The sequence below is a fragment of the Neoarius graeffei genome, chromosome 13 (genome assembly GCF_027579695.1).
Source record: "Neoarius graeffei isolate fNeoGra1 chromosome 13, fNeoGra1.pri, whole genome shotgun sequence".
NCBI lineage: Eukaryota > Metazoa > Chordata > Actinopteri > Siluriformes > Ariidae > Neoarius > Neoarius graeffei.
The window spans coordinates 23,438,409-23,463,378 of record NC_083581.1 but is presented as its reverse complement, the minus strand read 5'-3'; the positions used below and the strand labels follow the sequence as shown (position 1 = coordinate 23,463,378).

Genomic DNA, 24,970 nt, shown 5'->3' with positions numbered 1-24,970 from the left:
AGGGCGTAGGTTTGGTATTAATATTGGTGGGGACATAAACCCAATGCCAACTCCCAGTGGTGCAAACTTCAGGTCAACATTAAAGGGTCACAATATTTTGCTCCATTGTGTTCCACCATCATCTCTCCAAAGTCCAGACTTTTAAAATTTGAAGTTCAGAACTGTAGTAATTTGATTAATTGCAAATCTTGCATGTGATTTAACTCATTCTACCAATTTGCAAATGTGTTTTACAAGCGAATAACGCATTGACTGTCGGGAGGGGGAGTATGTTCCTTTCCCTCATAAATGGAAGTAAAACACATACGGAGCCTTAAACACTGCGTTCCATTAGGCTGGCAGGGGGAGTAGGCTATCTTCTGTGGGATCTGTAACTGGTTTTAGAATGCTAGTTTAAGCTGATATGTGATTGATCTAACGGTAAAACAGGACGAGGTCTCTAGAACTTTTTTTGACACATTGAAAGGTTATAGTTTTACTTGGCAACAGAATGTATCTGAATACATTGGTTGGTTGGTATATTATTGCCCTTTTGTTGTCTTCTTGAGACCAGAGTGGAGTGGAGTGGAGAGGGGAGGGAGAGGAGGGAGTGACGGGGTTCTACAGAGAAGTTTTTAGCCTACCGCTTTCAAATGAATCCCCTCGAAAACCAATCAGTTCAGCGTATGTACGTACTTGGTATGTGATGTTTTCAAAAGAGAGGCGGGAGTAACCAAAAATTTCTGATCAAGAAGGTGGAGGCTGTTATGCTTATTACGTGAAAATGTTTTATTTGCTTGTTCGTGGCCCAGACACCTTTTTAATGTCCACATCACCATTGGGTTGTTTACATGAACTTGGTCAGGGCACTCTGCAGATCTTAACTGAAGCACTTCAGATTAAGGGTTAGCGGGCTGCTAAAGTTTGCAGACGCTTCACAAGCAAGACTCGGTGCAATATTAGCCAACGTTAGCACAATTTGATATGATTTAATAATGTCTTTGTGACCTTAATGAACACCATTTGTTGTCAGTATCAAGTCAGATTGTTATTTACATGCCACACAAACTTAGAAAAAGTCATATATTCGTATGTTGTCGTTTTTACACACTGAATACGAACTGTTAACGAATTCATTTTACAAACTAATCTAACGTTACATTCCTCAAGGACAATTTGCTAGCTAGCAGCCGGTCATTACATTGCAACCGCACTTGCTAATTGACATGGTAGCCAAAAAGCTTGCTGTTTTCGTGACCACGCCCCCAGATCGAATATTCATGAGTTAATTTTGCGTGGTTTTGCCCAGTGGAAACATACAGTAACCATTTGTGTACCGCGCACAGAGCATTTTTTTTTTTCCTCCTCTTCTTCAATCAGAAATATTGGTAAGGACACGTCCATACCCAATTCTACACCTATGGTCTGTACAACGGAGCAACGTGTTGTCTTTTCCTATTCAGTGGATACCCTGGCTGGATAACTGTTGCATGCTGGGAGGCCCCGCCTCTGACAGAGAACCGTGTGAGATGACTGAAAACAGCGCGGTGTTTTCAGTCAATGGATCAAGCTAATACTCTGGCGACTTCCCTATGTAGATGTACAGCGTGTAAATGCCAAAATTGCGGTTAAAAGAAATACCGAGTTCATTTTCATTTACCGTATGATAAGTTGGTATATCGAATATCGCGACAGGCCTAGTGTCCGCATCCAATTGCAGCACAAAGAGTAGGCATAGTGAAGAAACAAATTCTTGAGCATAACCTCTCAAGCATATCTTCTATAGTAAATGTGTGCTGCATGAGTTTGTGTATATCCTCCAATATGTCCTACTTTCAGTTCAAAGCCTCATGCATAATTGGCTATGATGTCCCATTCAAACGAAGAATATAGTGCCCAGGAAGTGGAAATACTCCACAGAGGTTACTGGGGAGTCAAACAGGGTGATAGGAGAGGGTGTGGCAGAACTCCTCCTGAAGTCTACAATCATCACCACGGTCTTTACAGCATTGAGCTCCAAGTTGTTTTGCCTGTACCAGGACACCAGATGGTCAATCTCCCACCTTTAGGCAGACGACTCCTCATCAGAGAGATGTCCAGTGAGGGTGATGTCCTCTGCAAACTGGAGATGCAGCTGTTGGTGTACAGGGAGAAAAGTAGAGGAGAGAGGATGCAGCCTTGGGGTGGGTGGGAGGGAATCTGGTATTGATGCATGAGTTGACAGATGTGTTTCTCCAGCTTCACATGCTGCTTCCTGTCAGATAGGAAGTCAGTGATCCACCTGCAGGTGGAGTTGGGCACATTCAGCTGGGAGAGCTTGTCCTTCAGACGACCCAGGGTGATGGTGTTGAATGCAAAACTGAAGTCCACAAACAAGATCCTAGCATAGGTTCCTGGGGAGTCCAAGTGCTGGAGGATGAAATAAAGAGCCATGTTGACACCATTACAAATGCTAACAGAATATAGATGAAAGTCTTCTGGATTTACCCGGAAATCCGGATATTTGACAAAACTCTTGAAAATCTCCGGTTTTCCGAATGGAGAAATATTTATTTTTCGGATTTTTCACGTTCCTAGACGCGGCGTAATACTTCGCATCGTCCTTGCATGGGCGCAGTCCTTAAATAGCCCAAACATAGTTCATTGATTAAAGACAGGTGTTTGTTAATGGCACGTGTGCCGGAGCTCATTAGGTGCACGCGCCCAAGGCGCACCTTCAGGTGCACGAGTTAAGGCGCACAGGACTGACACCGTTCTGCACAAGTGCAACACAATCGCACTAGAAACCATGTTCAAGCTGCCAGTGTAGCTGCAGTCTTTTTAGTTGCGAATTACAAGTATTTCCTCTTGTTGTTAATTCGCCATGTCAAAACAAGCAAAACTTTCCTCCTTTCGACATGAGAGGTAAGCAATTTATTATATATATATTTTTTCCATCAAAGTTGCATTTTGTGGCTTCAAAGCGAAGTTTTAGTGCCATTTCTAGAACACAGCATCAAGAAAACATGGAAGAAACAGCAATAATGGAAGAGCCGGTTTCTAAGCTACCTAAAACTAGCAATGGTAATTTATTTTTTGTTTCATAATGTACTCAGGCTGCCAGTCAGTGTGTGTGTGTCTGTCTCTCTCTCTCACACACACACACACACTGAAAAATCCTACCTAGACTTTCAAAAGTTCAGGATTTTTTTTTTCTTTGCTCCACTTTCATCTCTAACAGAATAAACACATTTCTCTGTTGGCTCTGCAGGCAAATTGTAGGGGTCCAGGAGTGGGTCGGTGATTTTCTTTTAGGTGGTGTTTACATTAGTCCGTATCGTTGTCGTTGCGGATGCACTGTCCGTGCGCATTAAAACGCCGGGAAACGACTCCACAGGCGGAACAGTTTGAATCCGCCAGGGCCCACGTATTCAACCCAGTATGTATCTGATCCGGTGCTGTGTAAACATTGAGGAACGAGGATACGCAGTGCTGAGCTCTAGCTGACGTCGTCATTGGACAACATCACTGTGACATCCACCTTCCTGATTCGCTGGCGTTGGTCATGACACGTTGGTCATGTGACGCGACTGCTGAAAAACCTTCTCTTTAGTCCCAATGACATGGCGTCCCTGATTTCCATAAAGAACTTCAAATTTTGATTCTTATGCTCTCTCACACTCTCGCTCGCTTGCTCTCTCTTTCTCTCTCTCCTCTCTCTCACACTCTCTTGCTCACTCTCTCTCGCTCACTCAATCTCTCACACACTGTGCTTGCAAGTGGTGACTTGCGCATGCCCGATATGCACTGGGATCATGTGACGTGCCGTCTAATTAGTCATGTGATTAGCGTATCCGTGTATTGGCGTTGCTGTGTGCACGGGGAACGATTTTGTTGCGGGCACAGAAATTTTGTGTGTACGCGAATCGTTTTAAAAACGTTAATCTGATGATCCGCTGATTTGAAATAATGTAAACAGGGCCTTAGATGGGGAAGCACTCAAAAGATGTCATAATGACCGAAGTCAGGGCGATGGGTCTGTAGTCATTTAGACCTGTGTGTTTTTTTTTTTTTTTTTTTTTTTTTTTTTTGGGGGGGGGGAGGTTAATGCTAGAAGCCTTAAAGCAGGCTGGCACATGGCAGGTCTCCAGTGAGGTGTTAAAGATGTCTCCAGTGTTCACAGACAGCTGATCATAGTGCTTCGGGATCAGGGCTCTACAGTGCGCACATTTCACTCGCATTTGCGAGCGAATTTTTTGGCATGCGAACGACAAAAAAAAAAAACGCACATTCGTGCGAGGGCTTCTTGCGGCCGACAATTTAGGAAAGCACTGAGCACAGACGCGATGAGTTTAATATTCTAAAATGTATCAAATGTTAAACTGCAAAGTATGTAAATCCAGCACTGGATATCCTACCTAATATAGTGTAACGAGTAACGGCCTGTATTGTTGTGTGTGTGTTCTGCCTGCGCCTTGCTCCACCTGTAGTTGTGTGCATTGCCTCTGTCTTGCACTGTGGTGGTTCCCACGGTAGCCGGGGGGTGAAAGTTAAATTTTTTTTGCCGTTCTGCCATGCTAGTGCGTTTTGCCGGGACATGAGATTTCAGCATTTTTATGCTTCTCGGTCTGTAGCTTGAATAAGTTTAGGCTACTGAATAACACTTTCAGTTAAAGTTGAGTCTGGTGCTTTTGTGCTGACGCTACAATAGCCTACTATCACAATAAATATCCCCCGTAACATTTCCCGTTTTCTACTCATCTTTCTGTGATTGCCCCTCTTTCCCACGGTTGTATGTTGTGGGTGTGGCATTAGGTGGGAAAAGTGCTTTTTAGGGATTCATCAGATCATTCAACTGAGAGATAACTGAGAGCTGGTTCGGACCGAGCTGAGAAATATATTCGCTATGCAGAGAATAACGGCGTTTTTTAAAAGCAATGATGGTGGAAACAAGAATAAAAGAACGGACGAGGAAGAAAGTGTAGTGAAGAAAGCTAGAACGACGGGAGAAGGTGCGGGAAAATTATATAATGAGATGGAAAGCACACACCCCAGTGCAAACATTTAGATGGGAACATACAACACAGCAGAAAAACAAATAATATACAGTATATACAAATGGTGCATGTCACAACACAGCAGAAAAACAAAGAATATATATATACAACTGGGCGTGTTGAGTTGCAGATGTTAATTGCGCATTAGTTATAGAAACTCAGTTCAGCTACAAAACTCAGGATATTGCACTGTATTTGGTATTGCATTGTATTGGGTATGGATGTAAAAGTGTAGAAATATAAATATAAAATATACAAAAGCTATAAAAACTAAAAAGTTGCTCTGTGAGGTTGCACTGTAATAAGTATTGCACTGTATCAGGTAAGTGTGAGAATATTGTCCTTTTAGGTCCTTGTTGGTGCATTGTTGCACCTGCCAGAAGCGACAGTCAGTGCATGTAATTAGCCTTTTTCACATTACGTCACTTGCAGAAGAACCTCACATCCGTTTTCAGCCTTTTGAATGGAAGAAGAGGCGGCATGCTAATCTGCTGGCTAACAAGTAGCAACCATAGAAAGTCAGTAAACTGCCTTTCCAAAACAAGGCAGATAGGTGACTGGAATGGTCGCTAACAATACGTAATGATAAACAACAATGCGCAATATTATCAATCTTATCTGTGAATGACAGTTTTGTTAAGTTGCCGCCGTATACCTCTTCTTCCATTCAAAAGGCTGAAAACGGATACGAGTTCCCCTGCAAGTGACGTAATGTGAAAAAGGCTAATTGTTCAAGGTGGTTATGGCCTGTGGGGAAAAAACTGTTTTTGAGTCTGTTGGTCCTTGCTTTGATGCACCTGTAATGCCTGCCTGAGGGCAGCAAGTCAAAGAACTCAGAGCCAGGGTGGGAGCTGTCCTTAATGTTGTTAGCTCTGCTGAGCTCTGCTGTCTGTTTAGCTACTGTTTGTTCATTCATTCAGTTGTTCGTTATTCATTTGTTTTTTCGTTCGTTCATTCATTCTCAATTGAATTTTGCGTTTTATGTGTTGGTGTGTCTAAGGTTTGCGCTGCAATAAACCTTTAAAGGAACAGTCCACCGTACTTCCATAATGAAATGTTCTTTTCTGAATTGAGACGAGCTTATCCGTACCTCTTCGAGCTTTGCGCGACCTCCCAGTCAGTCAGACGCGCTGTTACTCCTGTTAGCAATGTAGCTAGGTTCAGTATGGCCAACGGTATTTTTTGGGGCTGTAGTTAGATGCGACCAAACTCTTCCACGTTTTTCCTGTTTACATAGGTTTATATGACCAGTGACATGAAACAAAGTTCAGTTAAAAAAATTGAAACGTGGCGATTTTCTATGCTATGGAAAGTCCGCACTATAATGACAGGCGTACTAACACCTTCTGCGCGCTTTGACAGCACATTGATACCTTCACTCAGGAGTGACGGTATCGAAGCGCGCAGAAGGTGTTAGTACACCTGTCATTATAGTGCGGACTTTCCATAGCATAGAAAATCGCCACGTTTCAATTTTTTTAACTGAACTTTGTTTCATGTCACTGGTCATATAAACCTATGTAAACAGGAAAAACGTGGAAGAGTTTGGTCGCATCTAACTACAGCCCCAAAAATACCGTTGGCCATACTGAGCCTAGCTACATTGCTAACAGGAGTAACAGCGCGTCTGACTGACTGGGAGGTCGCGCAAAGCTCGGAGAGGTACGGAGCAGCTCGTCTCAATTCAGAAAAGAACATATTTCATTATGGAAGTACAGTGGACTGTTCCTTTAAAATGAAAACCTACTTGTGCTTGTGCCCCCATTTTTTTTCCCTGTGCTCCTAAAATTTTTAACTTAGGAGCATGTGTGCTCCTGAAAAAAAAAAAAAGTTAGTGTAGAGCCCTGTTCGGGATGAATGGAGAGACAGTCAGGACCTGCTGCTTTGCAGGGGTTCAGCTTCTTAAACAGCATGTTAACGTCTCTCTTCAGGATGGAGAGTTGTGGCTGTGGTGGTAGGGGAGTGGGCCTCAAGGTGTGAAGTTGTAAAGAGGCCCTGGCAGCAGTTGAGGTGGGGGTGGTGGGCAAGAGCTGGTGTGTGAAGTTGTTGGGGATGATATCGGGACAGACCCACCGTCTGTCAAAACGACAGAAATTCAATTGGTTGGCTAGGGGCAAGTTGTTAAGAGTAGGGGTTGTAGGTTTGCAATTTGTGATCTGTCTGAGCCCTTTCCAGACAAATACAGAGTTGTTGGCTGAGAACTGGTGTTGGAGTTTCTCAGTGTACAGTTGTTTAGCTTCTCACTGCCTTGTTAAACCTGTTCCTTGACCCTTTAAACCTGACTCTGTCCCCACTTCTGAACGCTTCTTCCTTTTGCAACCTTGGCTGTCTGAGCTTATCTGTGAACCAAGATTTGTCATTATTGTAACTCGCCCTGATGCATGATGCAGCAGTCCTCACAGAAGTTGATGTATTATGTCACGGCCTCTGTATACTCATCCAGACTATTGATGACTGTCTTGAACACATCCCAGTTTGTACAGTCCAAGCACACCTGAAGATTCTCCACAGGTTTCCTCAGCTTTAATTTCTGTCTGTTTGCAGGAATTAAGTGAACCATGATATGGTCAGAGTGGTCCAGTGCAGCGCGGGGGATGGCATGATGGGCATTGTTGACTGTAGTATAACCGTGATCCAAAATATTGTCTTCCCTGGTCAGGCATTTATTAAACTGTTTGGGTAGTTCATGGCTGAGGTTACCTTTTGTTAAAGTCGCCGAGGATAATAACTCAGGGGTCTGAGTTAGTCTGCTCCACGCCCAGTATCTGGTTGGTCAGCATGTGCATCCTGCATGTTGGCCTGCGGTGGAATGTAAAAACTGACCAGGATAAACGACGTGAACTCATGGGGGAAGTAGAAGGGTTTATAATTCATGAAAATAGATTCCAGGTCGGGAGAACAGTGCTGCATGATCACTGACCCATCACTGCACCAGTCGCCGTTTACATAAAAATGGATTCCACCACTCTTTCATTTGCCGGAGAGATCTGTTATGGTCTGCTCTGAAAAGTTGGAAACCAGCCAGCTGCAACACAGCGTTTGGTATGAATCCACATAGCCATTTCTCCGTGAAGCATAAAATGGAAAATGAAGAAAAGTCTCTTCCTCCCCACCAGCAGCTGGAGTTTGTTCAGGTTACTGCACAATGACTGCATATGAGAGAAATACAGTGGGGCAAAAAAGTATTTAGTCAGCCACCAATTGTGCAAGTTCTCCCACTTAAAAAGATGAGAGAGGCCTGTGATTTTCATCATAGGCACATTTCAGCTATGAGAGACAGAATGGGGGGAAAGAATCCAGGAAATCACGTAGGATTTTTAATGAATTAATTGGTAAATTCCTCGGTAAAATAAGTATTTGGTCACCTACAAACAAGCAAGATTTCTGGCTCTCACAGACCTGTACCTTCTTCTTTAAGAGGCTCCTCTGTCCTCCACTCGTTACCTGTATTAATGGCACCTGTTTGAACTCGTTATCAGTATAAAAGAGACCTGTCCACAACCTCAAACAGTCACACTCCAAACTCCACTATGGCCAAGACCAAAGAGCTGTCAAAGGACACCAGAAACAAAATTGTTTCATTGACGTTGGCAATTTTAACATTAGCATAATATGGATAAACGTACACTAAAGATCATTTTACATTACTGTTAGCTGCTCCCCATTACAAACGAACATGGCTCTGACTAGGGCTGTAACGATATGCAAATCAAAATCGCGATACGCAGAGCCACGATCCGTATCGCGATACAAGAAGGCAGAATCGCGGTACACCCTTTCAAACTTCTCCTCAGCCCCAAAACAGAGGCGCTTCCAAACTTCAATTTATGAATACTTTTTTATTTAAATTACATTTTAAACTTACTTAAATTACTTTTTATTTTTTTATATCTATTAGTAAGTCATTTTTTCGCCGACCTGCGACAATCTTCTGCGAGTCACGCAACGTCCACACTCGCCACTGGCAGAGCATTCATTTATTTTAAGCGGTCGCCATTCTGGTTGCGACGCGGGGAGCAAATCTGTAAACAAGCAGCTCATTGGCTGGCTAGGTGTGCCACAAGCCAATCACAATCACTTGACCGGAAAGGCATGCAGTGTTGTCAGATTGGGCAGGTTTAGGTGCTTTTTGGCTGGTTTTGAACATATTTTGGGGTGGAAAACGTTAGCAATATCTGGCAACACTGAAGGCATGTCTGCTTGGGCGGAAGCCTTCTGCGGCAGTTACATTTTGACACGCGAGCAATGTTTCACCATAAAAATTCCGTAATTTCCATCTGTTTTCCGCGATCACAGAAAATCATTGGCCCTATGAGAGTGAGACAGTGAGAGAGCCACCCCCCAAAAAAAAATCTTAACGGATTTACACGATTTGGAAAAATGACTTTTTCAGAACCGAAAAAAACAGAGCTTCCGGCTCAACAGTATTATTTTGAGAAATAAAACAATCTTTGGATATACATTTGTTCATTTTTGCATACATATTACTCATTCTCTGCAGTGGTCTGAATTATTTGTTATTAAATAGTTAATGTAAGTAAGTAAATGTTAATAAGTCAAATTTACTACTTTAAAAAAACATTTTTAAAAAAATCGTGGGCGTATCAAATCGTGGGTCAAAAATCGCGATACGAATCGAATCGTGAGTTGGGTGTATCGTTACAGCCCTAGCTCTGACACATTATGGGAACTGTATATGGTCAACAGACAACATGTAAGGGATTGGATAGCCTACTTACATGATTTGTTTTTTTGAAAAAACGCTGTAATAGCTTTGTTTTTTCGTTGGCTTCATAGTTCACACGCAGTTGTTAGGCTACTACTGAGAATAGGCATAATCATTAAAGTCAGTCAGATAGATTAGTGGTCACTATGGTTACCGCTATCACAGGCACGGGCGCAGATAGAGGGTGGGACTCGTCCCACCCAGATTTAAATTCACCTCGTTCGGTCCCCCACTTATAGGGAGGAAAAAACGTCTATGCTGTCTTTCTTTGCATAAGGCAAACCTCATTGGAAAAATCAAAAGACTAATTACCATTCGGTTTATTGAGGTGCACAGCAGTACATACATAGTTGCAACAACTCACATAAAACAAAACAAAGACTGATATTCGGTTGGTTGAGCTGCGCAGACTGCACAGGTTGCGAGCTCGAGCTTGGTTGCTATGGTTACCCACAACAAGTTTGACAGGCATATCGGGGACAGCTCCTAGTTCAGGACCCCAACACGGCATGATGAAGGGTGCCAAACCGAAAAGGCAGAAAACGATTGCATCGTTTTTTCAAAAAACAACGACTGTAGTAAACTGTGCCTTACTTTATCATATCACCTTGCAATTTTTTGATAGTCTGTTCAAAGTAATGTCGTAGTGAAAGTAAAATCGTACGGAGTAGAGATGCCTTTCTGGTAGCCTCCTTCTTTCGGTGGTAGCCTGTAGATACAGTGCTCAGAAGGCAGTTTTAATGTTTAATCTGGCGTTCCCTGCCATAATTTCAGCAAGCATATTGTTTCATAAGGAAACTTTGCGAAGAGTTGTTGACTGACTGCCGCTCACGCAACACACAGGCATAGTAAGTTAGAAAGTCAGGACGCACTGGTTTACACTTTACGCACACACACGTAGCCCAGCCTCTCGCTATGTTTAACAGTTGGAACTTAGCAAGTTTTAAAACTAGTTTTCTTAAAGAATCAGTGTGCTGAAAGTCAGTTAATGTTTAAATAAAACAGTTTTTGCATATGGCATGCTTGGAGTGATTGGAATCAGTATCAGAATCAATAAGCTTTATTTCTTTCAATGATGGGTAATTAAGTTTGACAGTCCAAGTCTCAATACATAGGATACACAGACCTAGATGCTATAGATAAATACAAAGGGTAGACAAAACAGTCAGCAGTCATCCAGAACACACACACACACACACACACACACACACACACACATTCAACCCACATGACATCCTGTCGTGTCAGTGGTAAATAGCACATGAGAGCACCAGACATCACAGGTGTGCTCTATTCCTACTCTTTATTTATTAGTAGGCCTAAGCTAACGGTTGCAGGGATGGAGTGATGGTTTTTTTGTCTTAGCTGAGTAATGTCGCTGCCTTGAGGGCATCAGAGTATATTCCTCGCACAACACATGGTGGGGGTGGGGTTGGTTTGCTGGCAGCTTTGTCCCCCCCAGTTCAAAAAACGTATCTGCGCCCCTGGTCACAGGCGCCAATGAGGCAGCTCCTTCAGGACCCCTGAACCAGAGACGGTTGATGCCTGACTAATTTGACATACTATGTCAGAGTGAGAGCTCAACTCTGGTCTGCATATAAGGGGATCCCCTTGCAAAAATACAACACGCAACATAACGAACATTTGCGCACCTCGCTCTGCTTTTACCCTCTCTGCCCTGAACAATAAGAAGACGTGGTTTAAGGGTTTTTTGCCCTGTAAAAAATGGGGGGGGACGGATTGATGTCCCCATGACTCTGGGGGGGACCCCCCCCCAGGGTCCCAACTGCGCCCCTGGCTTAAGTCTGTGCTTGAGTGTGTGTGACAAAGGCTTCTTCTTTAACCTATTGCACTGCACAAACAGGACATGTGAGCCATGTTGCATGATGTATGTACAGTGGAAATAAGCCAAAGTACACATGTATGTTCAGTGAAGGGGCATAATGTCCACATGCTCGCAGTGGCTTTTGAAACAGACACTGGTGCTTGGGGACCATCAATCACTGCTTTTAAGTATTTTTAGAATTTGACTTTGAATAAAGGCCAGAAAATGCTGCTATAATCCTTGCATGTTCATTAATCACACATGCTAACACTTCTCTCACAATGGTTCTGCACAGTTAGTGTTCATGTAGTTGTCGAAATATCTCCAACATTGTAACCAGAAGTCTGCCATTTAAAGTGGGTGTGTGTGGCTGAGAATTTGATTTTGAAGTCGATTGAAGTTCAGATGCTGTAATGTTGAGGTTGATGTTTGTTAGATTTCTGAATATCTGCTGTTTTAGATTGGGCTTGAATTTAAAAATGAGCAATTCCAGCGTTATGGACGCGACACTTGAACTCAAAATGGCAACAAATGACCCAGTGCATGTTTTATTGTCTCCCAGTATTTAAACAGGTGTTGCATATTTTAAGGCTGTACCATACTGGAGAAGTGATAGAACAAGAACAATTCCCATAGTACATCTAGGGCATGCCAGAAAACGCCAATAAAAGATGCGTTATGGATGTGACAGAAAAAGTATCACTTTTCTTGGGTGACTGTACATTTTTATCAAACTCTGAAATTGTAAACCTAATGTCGAAATGGAGATATCCATTTGATAGAGGGGTCCAAGGTGAATATTAAAAAAATCTTTGTTTAAAATAGTTTGTATTTCATGCAGAGTTTCGGAAGGAAAAGTCAGCGTTATGGATGTGACGAAATTCCGTTATGGATGTGACGCGTCTGAAATAGACATGGCATATGTTTAGAAAATCAGCAATTTAACCACCATAACCCTTTGAAAAACTCTCTAAATATCAGCTAAAACTATCAAAGTTCTTAAATAATATTTAGGATGGCTATTGTTTTGCTGTTTTGTGGATTTTAGCATACATTTCTGTGGCTTGTGGCAATAATATAGAATTGTACATGATCAAAGTTGATTTTAGCTTGGGTTTTACATTATCAGAAAGAAAGACTGACAGTGACATATATTAGGTTGGTTACAAATTGGTTCAACTTATTCACATCTGTAAAATACAGGCCTAGGTGATATCTCTGGGAGTGGTTTTGATGTATTACATGTTGCTTTATTTTTGCATGGTGAGGTTGACATTTACATGGAATTGCCCAAATGCAGTTCCATAGAAACACCACTTTGGTCAGGGATATCCAAATCGTACACCTGCAGATCATCAGTAGAAGCTTTAGTTACTAATGACTAGATAAAGTGAATGCCCCTTGGGGGGGGGGGGGTGCATGCACACAGGGACAGCACCATGCTGCTTTAGATTAAGGCATTCCAGTAATTGTAGAAGCTGCTTTATGGATGGATTGTCAAAATAAATATTAAAATCCCCAAGCACAACAGTGTTTTGAAGATGATGTGCAGAGTGTAGTGAGAAGTTTTTGTATCTTGTATTTGTTTTCGGTGCATGGTAAATACAGTTAAGCCGGAAAGTCTGCACACCCCTTTCACATTCTCATTTTATGTTAGACTTATTCTACAATAGAGTTTTTTTTTTTGTCACAAAATTCTACACAAAATAGCCCATAATGACAAAGTGAAATCAGGTTTTTAGAAAATATGCAATTTTATTTTACTGACAAAAATGTTATTTAGGGGTTACATATCTGTACACATCCTTAGCCTAATACTTGGTTGATGCACCTTTGGCAGCAATTACAGCTTCAAGGTGTCTTGGGAAAGAACCTATAAGCTTGGCACACTTGTTTCTAGACATTTTTGCCCATTCCTCTTGGCATATCCTTGCAAGCTCCATCAGGTTGGATGGGGAGCATCGGTACACAGCCATTTTCAGCTCCTTCCACAGACGTTCAGTTGGATTCAGGTCTGGGCTCTGGCTGGGCCACTCAAGGGCATTCACAGACTTTCTCCGAAGCCACTCCGTTTGTTCTCTTAGCTGTATGCTTCAGGTCGTTGTCATGTTGGAAGGTAAACCTTCACCCCAGTTTGAGGTCCAGAGTGCTCTGGAGCAGGTTTTCTTCAAGGATCTCTGTGTACTTAGCTGCATTCATCTTTCCCTCTATCAGGACTAGTTGCCCCGTTCCTGCTGCTGAAAAACAGCCCCACATCGTGATGCTGCCACTGCCATGCTTCACTGTAGGGATGGTATTAGGGTTGGGCGGTATCCAAATTTTGATACCTTTAAACTGTCTCTGTGTTTTCCCGGGGTATACGGTATTACCGAGAAAAAAATATTTTTGTTTCGGCCTACTGTGTAACGTGCGCCTATACCGGCGGACCTTGTCCAGACCTGCACCTATGCCTCAAATGTACTATTTAAAAGCAGCATAGCGAATTATGTGCATTGTGGTATGGATTAAGCAGCAAAGCGAATTTTGTGCATTGATGAATGGATTAAGAGATATTTCAAAGCATCACGCAACTCTTCCTTCATCTTGAAAATAGCATTCAACTGTCGTTTACACGTGTGCGTTGAAACGCCATTTGCAGCACTATTTCACCTACTCCATCAAAAAAAAGTACACGATGAGCAGGATCATACCCTTTCAAGCATGGGAAATAAAAAAAAGAAAAAGAATCAACACCCAAGTCCGTTTAGACTGCGCGATAAACCATATTCTTCAGCGCAAATGAGGCGAACCTAATTCAAATGCGTGATAGCTGCACAAGGCAAAATCATATGGGCCCACGTCATGCCATGGCGGGGAAATTAATAATCAAATGGCCTTACCTTGCTTAAAACGTTGTCTTGATCACATAACTCCTTACAATTATTCCACTTAAATCCATACGGTTTAACACACCCAACAAAGATAGCAAGCGCATTGCTAATTCCCACCAGAAACCTAACAGTTTACGCTACGATGTTTTCTTCCGTTTCTTCAGTAGATGACATTTCAAACGTTTATTACCCACATCCCAAATGTCATACGTTATATTATTTTACCTTGTTGTTACTCATGTAACCTACTCAAAACACAACTCATTGGAGAGATCTCGTGGAAGTGGAGTACCCCAGGCTATGGTGTGCCTTAGGGGACATATTAGATTTTTTTCGATTTTGCGCGGTCATTTACATTATTGCTGGCTCTTCCTTTTCGTTTGGTTTGAAACCAAAATACTGCCACACTGCCGATGTTGTATTTTTTTTTTTTTTGCCACTAACTCGTTATCTTGACTTGCCATCTTTCAACCGCGGTCTCAGTCTCTTGCGAAGCTTTCTGTCAGACTCCAAATGTCACGCAGGGTTGCCATGGTAACGACATAAACAACCCTGCACACGATGAGAACTTCTTTAGGAAATTGATAGAATTAGTGAAAATACGATCACACAGTTATTCGGGATGATCTTCAATTTATTATTTTATATTATGACCTCATGTACTCCATATTTATTTAGATATTATATATTTTTTTAAAATGACGGTAATGAGACCGATACCGTTGGTACTTTTGGATACCTCGGGATACCTTCTTACCGTAATACCGCCCAACCCTAGATGGTATTAGCCAGGTGATGAGCGGTGCCTGGTTTCCTCCAGACGTAACGCTTGGTATTTAGGCCAAAAATTTTGATTTCATCAGACCAGAGAATCTTGTTTCTCGTGGTTTGAGAGTCTTCTAGGTGCCTTTTGGCAAACTCTAAGCGGGCTGTTATTTGCCTTTTGCTAAGAAGTGGCTTCCGTCTGGCCACTCTACCATAAAGGCCTGATTTTGTGTTGTGCTGCCTGGATGGTTGAGCTTCTGAAAGATTCTCCCATCTCCACAAGGATACACTGGAGCTCGGTCAGAGTGACCCTCGGGTTTCTGCTCACCTTCCTGACCAAGGCCTGTCTTCTCCGATTGCTCAGTTTGGCTGGGCAGCCAGGTCAAGGAAGATTCTTGGTGGTTCCAAACTTCTTCCATTTTACAAATGGTGGCCACTGTGCTTTTTGGGACCTGTAAAGCTGCAGCAATTTTTCTGTACCCCTCTCCAGATCTATGCCTTGACACAATCCTGTTTGAGATTTGCAGATAATTTCTTTGACCCCATGGCTTGGAGTTTGCTCTGACATGCACTATCAACTGTCAAGTCAAGTTTATTTGTATAGCGCTTTTAACAATAAACATTGTCGCAAAGCAGCTTTACAGAATTTGAATGACTTAAAACATGAGCTAATTTTATCCCTAACCTATCCCCAATGAGCAAGCCTGTGGCGACAGTGGCAAGGAAAAACTCCCTCAGACGACATGAGGAAGAAACCTTGAGAGGAACCAGACTCAAAAGGGAACCTACGTATCCTCATTTGGGCAACAACAGACAGCATGACTATAACATTAACAGTTTTAACATGAAGTCAGTTTCGTTGATGTTGTTAAACTCTTCATTGATGGAAACTTGAGTGCAAAACTGTTCACGAGAACTGCAGTCCTAAAGTTAGCAAGTCAACTGTAGTCCTCAGCCATAAAAGCATTACTGTAAGAGTCCAGAGCATCTTCCAGGTGTGACTTTCAACTGTCCTCATGGGGCCGTCCTCCACAGGAGCGATGCGATGAGACTCCAACCAGACACGACACCAGGATGGATCAAGCAGGTCCGAGGAGCAGAAGAGGTCAGCATCTCGATCCCAGGACCAACCTGTAACTCGGAGGGAGAGAGAGAGAGAACACAGGTTGTTAGGTATGCCCAATGCCACCTGAATAAGTAGGAACAGTATACATATTGCACTGAGTACAAGCAGGGATTCTAGCAACTAACTATGACCGCATAACTAAAAGGGGAGAGCCAGAAGGTAACACGGGCATGAGGGAGCTCCGGGACGTAAAGCAGCCAGCCACTACACCGTCAGCAAACTCGAGTGAGCAAGCGAGTGGGGACCGACAGCATCCATACATCCCAGTTTACCAAAACACTGTCCGAGGACCCTCCAGATCTACTCCTTTACCTCATAAACACCATTAACAAAAGGCTTGACTAAACATATGTTTTCAGCCTAGACTTAAATGCTGAGGCTGTGTCTGATTCCCAAACACTACTTGGAAGGCTGTTCCATAACTGTGGGGCTTTGTAAGAAAAGGCTCTGCCTGCTGATGTACCCTTCACTATATGAGGTACCAGCAGATAGCCTGCACCTTTTGATCTAAGTAGACGTGGCAGGTCATAAAGGACCAGAAGTTTGCTCAGGTACTGTGGTACGAGACCATTCAGTGCTTTAAAGGTCAATAGCAGTATTTTATAAACAGTATGAAACTTGATTGGGAGCCAGTGGAGTGTGCATAAGATAGGGTGATGTGGTCATATCTTCTGGTTCAAGTAAGGACTCTTGCTGCTGCATTTTGACCTAACTGGAGCTTGTTTATGCTCCTACTGGAACATCCAGACAGTAAGGCGTTACTATAATCCAACCTGGAGGTAACGAAAGCATGAACTAGTTTTTCCGCGTCACGTAGTGACATTTAAATTTCTTATCTTGGCAATATTTCTGAGATGAAAGCTATCCGGGTAATGTCATCAATGTGAGTTTTGAATGAAAGACTGGGGTCAATAATCACTCCGAGGTCTTTTACTGCTGCACATGAAGAAACAAAGGCCATCCAGAATTACTGTGTAATCAGAAAACTTGCTTCTAGCTGCATGTGGTCCTAGTACAAGTACTTCAGTCTAGGGATGTTAACCGATGACCGGTGGTTGACCGAATCAACGTCAACCGGTTAATTTTTTTTTTTGGTTGTCGGTTAAAAAAAAAAATCAATCGTTTTGAAGCTGCCGATTTTGGAGCGGAGAACTTGGAATTCTGTGTTGTAAACGCTTGGGCATGCCATGCGGTGTAAGGACGACAGCTGACAAATCAGAAACACCCATTCGGTTATGTCCCGCCCTCCCGCTGCCACTCGGCAAAAGAAAAGTGTAGACACAGGCTTTTTAGCTTACAAATTACTATATATTTTTTTAATTATTATTAGAAGGCACATCGAGTTTAGTCCTGCCTTGGCCAGTGCATTCTGAAAGTATGTTTCGGTCTGTAGCCAACAATGCATGTTATTGCAGATCATATCTCTCCACACAAACTAAAGGCGCAGATGCCGACTTTTTAACAGCTGAATCGCGCAGATCCGATTTTTTTTAGGGAGGGCATTGGAGTGTCTGAATAATTTCATCGGAGTAAATTCTGTATTAAAATTACTAAATAAGCAAATGCTGTTACAGTCCATGAAATATAGGAAGTATGAGAAGAAAACAGTAAATCAGAAAACTGCGCACATTTGCGCAGTTTCCGCGAAAACGTTTGCATCCCTGTAAACTCATAGGTTAACCGACTTTAACCGGCTAATGAGGCTCGGTGGTCGGTCAAGGTTAAGCAGAAGGAAATTAATAAGCATCCAGTGTCTAATGTCTTTTACACATTCCTTAATTCTATTAAGCTGGTGTGTCTCATCAGATTTTGCAGAAACATACAACTGTCTCATCAGCATAACAGTGGAAACTGTGAGACCTTATATAGGCAGGTGTTGGCAGTCCCCAATCATGTCCAATTAATTGAATTTACCACAGGTGGACCAAGTTGTAGAAATATCTCAAGCAGTATTGATGGAAACAAAATGCAGCTCACTTTTGGGTGTCCTATCAAAGGGTGTGCACACTTGTATTTTGCATTTTCATTTTTAATAAATTAGCACATGTCTAACAACCTGCTTTCACTTTGTCATTATGGGCCATTTTGTGACAAAAAATGAACTCAATCTAAAATAAGTCTGTAATGTAATAAAACATGGAGAAGGTGAAAGGGGGTGTGCAGACTTTCCGGCTTGACTGTATGTAGTTGTGTTAATGGGATGGGGCGGGTGCTTTCAAATGAGGACCATTAATCAGAGAATGATATAATATGATGTATAAATGATATAATGATGTATAGACCACTACCACAACCTTCTCACAGCAACTTTCTCAGTGTGTTAGGTGGTTCTGTAATCAGCACAGAGGTACTGGGATGTGTGTTTTGCCATACAGGTTGTAATAAGCCTAGGTCACAACCGGACGTACGATTTTTTGGCCGTGCGATTTTTGGCGTTTCCCAAATTGCTGTGTGGTTTTTTTTTGTTTTTTTTTTCGTTCGTGGAGAAAGACGCACGTTGGCCGTAAGTTTGTCTTGCAACCTGAAAAAAAACGTAAGCGCCTGTAGAGTGAGTTTGACATGACAAAGAACCTCTGCGGCCAGTCTACGGCTCGAAAATCAGCACGTCGCGCGCGCCCTCCGTGCGTTTCTTGCGTTTTTTGCACGTAGACCGGCCGTAGGAGCACGTACGGCCGGTTGTGACCGAGGCATTAGTCAGAAATCCACTGCTGGTCTTCTTTCCTGCTCGTTGTGTGGAAGGCTGGCAGTGTTTCCAAGAGTGATGTGAAATGTCTTTCTTCTGGCATTTAGTATAACATTATGGCGCAATTCTCTGAATGTCATGGGACCGGTTTCTTAAAAACCCTAGTTCCTTACAGTGAAGAAATGATTCTTTACTTGTGGCAGCTGTGCACATGGCATCTGAGAGGCTATTTTTACCTTTCGCTCATTTCATCTGTGTGAGCTACGTCTTGTATGGAGTTTTGTCGGAATCACTAACTGCAGATCACCTCTGCTGTGCACATTAGGCATGTAATTATTCACCCAATTCATGATTTGATTTGATGCATGATACTGGGTTCACGATTCAATTTTCCCACAATATTTTTATCCCCCCCACTCCGAGGGGGTATCCTGGTTTACCTCTGTCCGTATCTACGTATTTCTGTCTGTCCGAAACACCCTTTTTCTCAGCAACCACAAATCATAGCCACTTGGTACCAAACTTCAGCTTGGGGTTCTATACCGTGTATACCGTTTTCAGGTCTGTCGCACATCGACTTCCTGTTTACCGACTGAATGTATTTACGAAACACACAAGGTGGATTTTGATGCTATTTCAAGAAGCAAAATGCTATTTCAAAATGACAGTTTACCAGGATGCTATTTGAAATACCTGGGGAGAACACTGCTCTTTACTTGTTTCAGGGTTAATTATTTGTCAACGTTCATAATAAGTGTCCTATTCCTTCGATTGCTTGCGTTCTGATAAGCGAGAGCAGGGGGATATGCAAGTGAGCAGTAGCTCACAGTTGATCTTGTTGAGGGGACATTTTTCTATTCCTTATCAACTTTGTTATTCCTTCTGTTAGTTAGATTTCATTTTAATAACTATTTAATGAAAATATTTTATTAAAATGAAAGTTAATAACATCAGCCTTTTCTTACACATTTATGAACATTTGTTCTGCCTCCATTTGCTTCTTTCCTTGCTTTCAGCAGCCTGTAAAAAGAGAGCTCTGATTTTTTTTTTTCATGAAAGCCTTTTTGTACAGTCAATCACACAACGGTTCTTTCACGTTTTAGATCTCTTTTTTTTTTTTGTGCGTTTTCAGAGCATTAGAGCTGTGAAGTCCACAACTGTTATTTCACTGTTTTCTAATTACAGCTAGGAAAAATTAAGACAAGTCATTCATTTTTAAATTTTATTAATTCTAATCATCGATTTTTGTGTCACAAGTTATCACAATAATGATGAGTAGCATGCTATAGATGCACAATGGTGTAACATAGGGAAAAAAAATTAAAAATTCAGGTTTTGATTTTATGTACTGAAATAACTATTAGGCACAATTTTTACAATATCTATACAAATGAGTTGTTTTTACCCATTTTAACCTTGAAATCAGCATTTTAATGATTACCCATAATGCACTGTTTATCATACTAAAACAAGCAAAAACGTCATAAGACAGTGGAAATACTACCTTTACTACCTTCACGTGGCGTCTTTCTCGATCGCACGTGCCTAGAAGCGTACCTTCTAGAACATTCCTGGGTGGTCACGGACTGTCACGTAGCCTAGTTCGGTTGTGAAAGTCGCTAGGATGGAGTATTTTCGCGAGTTTAGTGGCAAACTTTTGCGCCGCAATTTCTCTATTCTCGAAATTTGTAACCTGAAACCCTACAAGAAATGTTTCATGATGTTTGGGATTTTGAAAAATGCTTCTAGCAAGTTTATTTCGATGTACTTTTCCGTGAAACTTGGCATAAATCATCCTTAAGTGATGAGCGTGACATTTATTTTGGTATGGGTCACGGAGTTAGTTGGAAGCGGGAGAAATGAGTTTCTCAACTACAGCAGCACTTCTCACCATATATGGTTGGCGTGTTTCACAGCGTTTGGGATTTACTAAATCGACTAAATCTCTAGATCTACTGAAGCTACGAGGATATAAATCACCAGGATTCTAATTTACTGGGTGAGAAGTATTATATATTTTTTTGAAAGGTTTATTCGCGCTACAAGTCCATGAAAGTTGGAATTGTTCGTGAAGGGGGTAGTTAGATTTTGGTAGCATCATGCGCACAACAAGCAAAAGAAAAAAACAAATTTTCTTCCGAATTTCCTTGCTTTATCAAAATTATTTTTTGATACATTAAAGAATGTGTGTTTATAATATTTAAGCAATTTTTTATTATAGAGAATATTTGATCAAAACTTTCAAAACAGCATTCAAAGTGATTTTTCACGGGTGTTTTATGCGTGACGTCCATAATTACGTTAAATTTTAAGAACTAAATTTCTGTTAAAAATTCGAGATTTGTGCTATCATTCTGGGGTTTTGCTGAATAATACTTTAGGGAGTTCTCTTACAATGCTGAAAATTCAATGAGTTTTGGTGAAATTCTAGAAAAGTTATTTACATTTTAACGCGCCTGATGGCGATTGTGCTCACACAGCGTGCTACTCATAAATGTTACATGCTTATTGCATATGCTTTGGTAATTTACAAATTATTTATCAACATGCACACATGAATTCGAGGAAAATCGGCGTATCCAAAGCTCTGAAGTCCAGAAAAATTATCATTTGTTCTGGCTTATGCAAACATTTTATACACAACTTTTTACAAGTGAATTAATGAGTTTAGGATTTCTCTTGTTTTTATGGTTGCATTAAATTTAGAGGCAGTGTGTTCTGTTTGAGGTGTTGTGCTGATCAAGTGCACTAAATCTATTTAAAGGTAGACTGCCTTTCAGATTTTTCAAGTGTACATCATTAAAAAGAATTTTCCCTGACACCCAATTATTTTTTGTTTAGTGGACCAAACTGCTGAATTCAAATCACAGGCTTCCAATCCCCCCCCCCGGCTTCACCATGACCCAATTCAAGATACTATGTTTCGGGTTCGAACCCAGCGGCCGGCGAGGGCCTTTGTGTGGAGTTTGCGTGTTCTCCCCGTGTCTGCATGGGTTTCCTCCGGGTGCTCGGGTTTCCCCCACAGTCCAAAGACATGCAGTTAGGTTAACGTGGGGCGGCCTTGGGCTGGAGTGCCCTTGAGCAAGGTACCTGACCCCTGACTGCTCCCCGGGCGCTGTAGTGTGGCTGCCCACTGCGCTGGGTGTGTGCGCGTGTGTTCACTGCTTCAGATGGGTTAAATGCAGAGGATGAATTTCACTGTGCTTGAAGTGTGCATGCGGCAAAGGTTGTTTTTTCTTCCTATGTCATGCATCACGTGGTGGCCTTTCCCTGTTCACACAAGACATTGAAATTTGAAATGGGAGAGAAAAATAGAGGACACGAGTGTGCGAATGAAGCGTGGAAGACTGACTGACTACAGTAACGGAAAGTGAGAAGAAAAGACGTTATGTTGCGAAGGAAAGGAAACAACAGGACCAAACTAATAAATATTGGTGGTCAGTGAGAACCTCGGTGTGATCAGCTGTTCATTTAGTGACAGATTGATGTACCGGTAACCATCAGTGCACAATCAAGGTAAACCTGTAGATGGCAGTAATGCAACACAGTGGATGCCAGCTGCTGTAAAACCCAAAAGATGGTAAACCTGCGCATGTGCACACGGACTTCCTGTCTGCTTGACTGTGCAATTTCATGCACTTTATTTGCTAGGGAATCCCCTCAAATTAAATAACTTCCTAGCCCCAGAATGGCCTGTGTGGGGGTGGCTTTTTTTTTTTGGAGATATTCCAGAAACATCACAATGACCAAATTTCAGAGGGAACTAAATTTCACCGAAGTTATGAATTCAAAAGGGCATCTAGCTTTAAAGTCCCATTTAAAATGACTTTTTCCCTCCGTTTATTACAGTTGCTTTTAACAATCGTAATTTGTGTATTGACTGACTATGGACCCTTTTCAGTCACGTGACCTTCGTAAACGCGACCGCCATTTTGGACATGTAGTGGACTTCGGCTCAAATCGGTTTGAATGCGAGGAAGGCGACAAACATAAAAGAAAAAGGAGCGAGATGCAGAAAACTGTATTTACTAGTTTACTGTAATTATGATCTGGCAGCTATTTACACCGGATCCAGTGTAAATAGCTACCGGAGCCAACGTCCGGCCGGGCTGCGAGCGAGTGCGCGCCGGCTCTGCGGCCGCCGGCTCCGGCCGGGCCGCGAGCGAGCGCGCGCCGGCTCCGCGGCCGCCGGCTCCGGCAGCTATTTACACTGGATCCGGTGTAAATAGCTGCCAGATCATAATTACAGTAAACTAGAATGGAATGTTAACAGCAATGTAATGCCTTTTCTGGCTAATTTTATTCGTCTTACCTCCAACAAAGTGGTCACTACACAAGCGTTGGTATGCCGCTATCCATCTTCTCCGTCGGTCAGCATCTACCGGGATCCGATAAAATGATAACCCTTGCCTTGTTTGTTGATAGTTACTACATCCAAGTGCACAACAATATAGTGGCATGATGGAAGTCTTGCTGAAAATAAACACTTTCTTTGCTGCCGTTCCTCAATGCTGGCTGTGGTAAACTACTGGTAGTACATGTCCAAAATGGCGGCCGCGTTTGTCGTGATGTCACGTGAAAAGGGTCCATAGTGTTTCTCATCTTGTTTTCTAACTCTGCTTAGCTCTTGGCGTAATCTCAACTGCTAATATTTGCATTTGTTTATAATGGAATGCATGGACATTAGTTTGCCCAAGTGTGCATCATGAAGGCAAAAATATGTCCAATCACGAAATAAAATCTTGCTCAATGTTTCTCGAGTTTGTTTAGATGAGGAAGGTGCACTGTCCTGACCTTGTACATGAAGAAATGCATGATATTTTAAATGGAGATATAAAGCAGCTGTTTGGAAGAAGACTAAAGGAGAAAGTACAGTTGTACCAAGGCCATATCTTCTCTGTTGCCATGGCAGTGTTTTCTATGGCCTACACAGTGAATATTGAAGAAAATAAATCTCCACATGGATATTTTAGACTTTTTTTTGGTTAGCTTATGACGGTGTTTTTTTTTGGGGTGGGGGGTTGTACAGCTGTTTGCTGGATTTATTTTTTAATTTCAGTTTTCATGTTTTCCAGTTATCAATGTGTCCACCTGTCTGCCGATCCATCCATCTGAGATTAGGGTGATTATCTCAAAGGACTAGTTAAATATTTGTAGGATTTATATGGAATTATCATTGTGAACAAGTTAGATTTTGGAATTCCAACCAAGGTCAGGGTCACACCAAGATTAAAACGGGTCATAAATGGTACAGCTTCCTTTCTTTTGAAGTGCATGTTGAGGGTATTTCAGACATAAATTAGTAACACAAAGGACTGGACGACTTGGTGGTAGTTGATCCCCATCAATGCGGTTCTCCAATTCTACTTGGCTTATATAAATATAAAGGGCTTTGCCGTGTGTGTGTGTGGGGGGGGGTTAAAAACACAGCACAATTTCTTCATCTCTTTCAAGAAAAGTGAAATAAATATCTTGCTCAACTGCAACCTGTAAATGTTTTCTCTTCAGACTTGTGAGATTTGGTTGCATGTTTGATTTACTTTTGTAAAAGAAACTGAAGTTTACCTGTTTTTGTCTAATATGTATCATAAAATTCATCATACATCACACAGATCATTAATACTGGCAGGCTGTTATAGTGCTTTCAACTCATACGTTAGGGCAGATTGCATGCAAAATTGAGTTTATATTCCTGCGTAACCCTACGTGAACAGACTATTGCCTGTAATTAATTATATCTGACAATCTATCTAAAAGATAAATGTCAGGATTTAAAAACACCTTCACCTACTGCACAAATTTTACAGCTAATGTAAGGAAATAATTCTCCATGAGATGATTAATCTTAGTTAAAACTGCGATACCAAAATAATTACTTGTCTGATGCACATTTTAGTAGGAGCACTGATGTCTTAATTACTACACTCCATAGAGTTTTAATTTGGCTGCTGCTTTTATTT

General features: G+C 41.8%; 1 protein-coding gene across 1 annotated transcript in view; it reads left to right on the top strand.

The window, feature by feature from the left end:
- Nucleotides 1-24,970, top strand: part of csrnp2 (cysteine-serine-rich nuclear protein 2) — a 113,081-nt gene that overhangs the window by 71,526 nt on the left and 16,585 nt on the right. The gene's annotated exons all lie outside the window — the stretch shown is intronic.